Source organism: Melospiza georgiana, chromosome 21 (genome assembly GCF_028018845.1).
Source record: "Melospiza georgiana isolate bMelGeo1 chromosome 21, bMelGeo1.pri, whole genome shotgun sequence".
Classification (NCBI taxonomy): domain Eukaryota; kingdom Metazoa; phylum Chordata; class Aves; order Passeriformes; family Passerellidae; genus Melospiza; species Melospiza georgiana.
The window spans coordinates 2,497,598-2,503,625 of NC_080450.1; positions in this window are offsets into that span (position 1 = coordinate 2,497,598).

Here is a 6,028-nt window from a genome sequence, read left to right on the forward strand (position 1 = left end):
TGGGGAGTTTTACGCAGAGATATTTGAACCTCCATAGGGTCCCAGCACCCTAATTCAATTTAAATTTGATCTGGACACGGGACTGCGCTGAAAACAGATAGAGAACATTCCCAGGCTCAGCAGGAATTCTGTTACTGCAAGGGATTCATGGATTCTCCCTGGTTTATGTTCTACTGGTGATAAAAACCTCAACATTGGTGCTGCTTCCCAATGAAGTGAGAAAACAGGAAGCAAAGCTGCTGAGCAGGTAAAATCCAAACAGTTTGGTTGTCAGAAGGGCAGAGGAGGTGGCAGTGACCAGTCTGGTGTGAGCAGCCCCATCCTGCACCACATCCAGCCCAGCTCCCTCAGGAATGGAGCTGAGCTCTCTCAAGGCCCTTCCCAGCGCCTCCTTTTTCTTTTTTTTTATTGTTTTCTTTCTTAGTTAGTGCCACATTTATTGCAGAATAAGCTGCTGGACAAACCCCTACGTGAGCACAATGTTCCAAAATCATTACATTTATTACCCAATCCTGTGTGCACTGAGACACCCCCCCAGAAAAGTCATGGCCAGCACAGAGCCAAGGCTGAGGTGACCCTGGTGGCAGCAGAGATTAATAGGGGCAGGAAAGGGAAAAACAAACACATACACTAAAATAAAACCTCTGGAAAAGGTGAGCAGGGCAGTGATGTCCCAAAATCCCAAAAGTTGCCTGGGAAGTGGAAGGATCTTCCTCCCTGGCTGACATTGTGCTCACACACACCTGACCACTCTGCAGCTTGCTTTTGGCCATCCCAATTTATGTATTAATTAACAATTTCCACTCTGGACTGAGGATGAAAGGGCTTTCCCCCCTCCCCTCAGTGCAACAAACACTGAAAAACTGTTTGGGATTAACACATTCACTCCCTTTCCTTTTCTTCCCCTGGCAGTTCTGATACAGGAGGGCATTTCCCAAAAATCAAGGTGTAGAGAGGTGCTGGAATGAAACAGCAGAGGAGGAGGATGAGGAGGAAGAGGAAGAAAAAAGGGAAAGGGAAAGGGAAAGGGAAAGGGAAAGGGAAAGGGAAAGGAAAAGGGAAAGGAAAAGGGAAAGGAAAAGGAAAAGGAAAAGGAAAAGGAAAAGGAAAAGGAAAAGGAAAAGGAAAAGGAAAAGGAAAAGGAAAAGGAAAAGGAAAAGGAAAAGGAAAAGGAAAAGGAAAAGGAAAAGGAAAAGGAAAAGGAAAAGGAAAAGGAAAAGGAAAAGGGAGGAAGAGGAAGGTGCTTTCTCCTTTCCCTTGGCACTTCCAGTGCCATCCAAGGTCCTTCCCAAACCCTGATCTCACCCACAACATGTTCCCAGGATACACAACATCCATCCCCACCTCCTTTAGCAGTTCCACTTTATCTTCCCACCAAAACCTCATTTCCCAGCCTGTGCTTTTCCCTGGGATGAGATGGGACATTGTAAGAGCAAACAGCACCCAGGGTTGTAGAATTTCCCCCTCTAAATAGTTGAAATCAATGTTCCTGCAGACACAGAGGGGTCAGGCAGCCTCCTCCATGGAGGGACACAATGTTCAATTAACTCCTGAAGCAACTCATTAGCTACTGGAAATTGATGCTGCTCGTCTCTTTAGAGGATTTGCTTTTGAGGACAAAGGTGTCCCAACGTCCATCACAGCCTGCCCTGCCCCAGAACTGCAGCTTGGCTGTTTTCTTTTGTGGTCAGGATGAACTGGGGCTGGGCTGAGAGCTGGAGGTTTGGGATCCATCTGTGATTTCCCCATCACTGGAAGGAAGCACAAAGCCCTTCATTTTCTCTGGTTTGTACACAATCCTTGCCTCATCCACTGTCCAGATTTCAAATTATGATACAGGGAGTCCCACCCCAGCCCTCAGTGGTTTTACTGAGAAAGTGCTGGGCAGAGGAGCCGTTTCAAGATTTGGAAAATGTTACAGCAGCTTCAGAGAGAGGTTCAAACCCTCTGCCCTGGGTTTGGGGCCTGGCCCAGCCAACAGCAAAGGGAACATCTGTGCCTCTCCCAGCCCTTCTGCCTGCTAACAATAGACAAATAAAACAATAAAAGCTCCTCTCTTCAAAAGCCATTAAAATAAAATAAAAACCCTCTGCAAACAATCTGCGTTTTATCTTCTTAATGGCCCCAAAGCCTCCACTTGTCTACAAAAACAATTTCACTCAGCAAGGGTTGAGGAATATTCCTTTCAAATGGTGCACCAGCTGTCCCACAGAGACCACTATGCAGTTAACTACCATTAAAAGCAATTCCACAAAGTAAATACTCATTAAATAACGCGTGCGCAGAGCCCGGCAGGCGAGGGATGGGGTTTGCTGTGATTTAACCTTTAATGGCTCCAGCAGGCTGTTCCCATCTCCGTGGCAGGAGCCCATTGCAGAGGGACTGTTTTGTTTGTGCTATCTTGGAAATCAGATCCCATAAACTGAGCACAGGCTGAGCCCTGCCCGGCCGGACAAACCCCGGGGTTGCTCAAGAGGTCGGCGCCGCTTTCGGGTCAATCCCAGCGTGTCCAAGACAAACAGCCCGGTGACATCTGGGCTCCACGTCACCCCAGCCCTCCAGGGACGTGCAGCTCGCCCTTCTCCACCAGCCCTGCCTGCACAGAGCTTCTCCAGGCTCCCAGGCTTGCTGCCCACTGTCGCAGACATCTTTTCATGAAAAATCCTTTCCTTGGGATTTTCCTCCTGAGAAGCTGAGAGGCCTCAGGAACAAAATGTAAACATTGATTATCTGCTGCTGTGGAATGCAAAAGGGGCATCTGTGATTGGTCTCATGTGGTTGTCTCTAATTAATGGCCAATCACAGTCAGCTGGCTTGAACACAGGGCCCGAGCCACAAACCTTTGTTATCATTCTTTGCTATTCTCTTCTTAGCCAGCCTTCTGATGAAACCTTTTCTTCTATTCTTTGAGTACAGTTTTAATGTAATATATACCATAAAATAATAAATCAAGCCTTCTGAAACATGGAGTCAAATCCTTGTCTTTGATTTGAGCCTCATCCTCAGACCCCTGTGAACACGGTCACATTCCACCCGTTGGATTTCGGACAGGAGCACTGAGAGCCTTCCCAGCCCCACACACCACACAAGGGTTCATATCTCACCCCACCCTCCTGGAAGAGGATGGTTTGGTGTTGGGATTGACCATGGGTTTTGCTCTAAGCCAGCTGCAGGGATGCTCAGATGGAGGGAGGGAGGGGGGAAGCAAAGCTGTGCTGGAGGCCCCAGCACACAAGAGCAGCTCGCTCGGACCACGGAGGTGCTTTCCTCTTGTTTGTGCTTAGCTGTGCAAGTTCACTGCCAAGAGGGAGAGGATCCACCCAGATTCCCCAGCCCTGAGCAGCTGGGAGCTCGCTGAGGCCAAGGGATGAGCGTGGAGCAGCAGCCAGGAGGGCTGGATGGGAGGAGGGAAATGAAACCACGATGGGAGCTGCTGCCAGGGATGGGGAAGTGTTGGAGGTGTCATGTCTGGGGCACCTCTTCCCTTCTGCCTTCCCTGTTCTGTGGTGAAGGATGCTTCCGACTTATTCCTGCTTTTTGGGTTTCTAAACATTTCCTTTTATACCCTATAATGGCATTTTTGTACCAAAACCCCTCTGGAGTGAACACGCTCCTTCCCTCCAGACTCCTCTGCAATGCGAGCAGAGAGGCACTGATTGCCCTGTCAGGGTCTCCAGGGCTCTCCTCAGTGTTGTTAGCTATCAAAAATGTGTTCTTAATTTGAGCACTTGGCCCAAATATTTCATTTTTAATTACAAGCTGAGACAGAGCGTGAGACAGCCCAGAGCAGAGCGAGAGCTCCTCCCAGCAAACCAGCAGAGACTGGGAGGGCTCCCACACCATCCTGGGGGGAAAAGCCCAGCCCTGGGGGTGTCAGGCAGAGGGGAACCCCCTGTGAGAGACACCACCTTGGTGTGAGGCTGTGCCAGGGTGGGAGGTGCCCTTTGGGGACCATGAGGACAATGAAAACAACCACCACCATCAGCACCACCATCACCACCATCAGCACCACCACCATCACCACCACCACCACCATCATCACCACCATCACCATCATCACCACCATCATCACCATGATGACCATCACCACCATGAGTACCACCATCATCACCACCACCATCACTACCATCATCTCCACCACCATCATCACCATCACCTGTTGTAAAAGCAGGGCAATGCCAACGAAGGCAGGAAATGTCAAGGAGAACTTTATTTTATTGGAAAGTTAATTAATGATTTTATTATACTATATTATTTTATATTACATTGCATTTAAACTGGATCGGTACAAATTTTTAATTTAACTCAACTGCTCAGAATTTTGTGACTCTCTGCTGACCTGCAGTCAGCACACACACCTGGGCCTGATACTGTGGGTAAACAATCTCCATATTGCACTTTACTTTGGCATTTACTTTGGCACAGCACAGGAGCAGCCAACGAGATAAGAATTGTTTTGATCATTCTTTTCTCTGCTTCTCTCATGTTCAGAGAATGTGAATCCCACAACTACCATCACCACCATCATCACCATCATTACTATCACCACCACCACCATCATCACCATCATCAGCACCATCACACCACCATCATCACCATCATTACTATCACCACCACCATCATCATCGCCATCATCAGCACCATCACACCACCATCATCACCATCGCCGCCATCACCATCATCACCATCATCATCATCACCATCATCAGCACCATCACACCACCATCATCACCATTGCCGCCATCACCACCACCATCACCATCACCACCATCATCATCACCACCATCACCACCACCACCATCACCATCACCGCCATCACCGCCATCACCACCATCATCATCATCACCATCATCAGCACCATCACACCACCATCATCACCATCGCCGCCATCACCACCACCACCACCATCACCACCACCATCATCACCATCACCACCGTCACACTCCCACCATCACCATTATCATCACCACCATCATCACCACCACCATCATTATGATCACCGCCACCACCATCACCACCACCATCACCACCACCATCACCGCCACCACCATCACCATTATCACACCACCACCATCACCATCATCACCACCGTCACACTCCCATCATCACCACTATCATCACCACCATCACCACTATCACCACCATCACCATCATCACACCACCACCATCACCACCACGACCATCACCACTATCACCACCACCACCATCACCATCATCACACCACCACCACCATCACCACCAGCACCATGCAGGGAGAAGATGGCCCTGCTGCTCTGAGTCCCAGCTGGAGCAGGAGCAGAGCTGCAGGATTGCTCCTGGCACGTCTGTGCCCTTGTCAGTGAAGCAGCAAATGCAGAACTTGGCTCCCCCAGCTGATCTTTTCCCCTCCTTTGTGATGCTGTGTAGCTGCCTTGGTGTTTAATCCTCCTAATTAAGGGCAGTGAGAAAGGGATAATTCTCATCTGCTTCCTTTTGCAAACATGACAATCTGCAGGGTGGGACCAGGCAGCTCTGCAGCATTTCAAGTTAAAAAGACAAAAAGCAGCAGACAGAGGCATTTACCTTTTGGCAAGCCAAAGGCATCTCTAAGGAAGATGGGTTTTAAATCCATACTGTGTGAAAGAATTTAAATTACATACTTAAAACTCCAAATATTGTAAGCTGTGTGTCTGGAAAAACAAGAGGAATATCCTTTGTTTATTAAAAAATGACTTTGAAAAGGCCCTGGCTGGCTCCTATCTGAAATACAAAGGAAGTATTTCTTACTCTGAGATGTCATCATACATTTATTTAAAGCTTTAATTACATGTTTTGGGACATCATCTACGCCTGAACATTTCTCCACTGCAGTTGTCTGGAAGAAGGAGCTTTTTTTTCCCCCCTATCTTTAAATAGTAAATGAGGCAAATTATCTCATGGTAATTCCAAATGGTAATTTGGTTCTGCTGGAGCTGTCAGTGGCCTATCAAAATAGAAATTCCAGGTTAATTTTAGGAACACATCCACCCTTTCCAGAGGGCTGGGATGA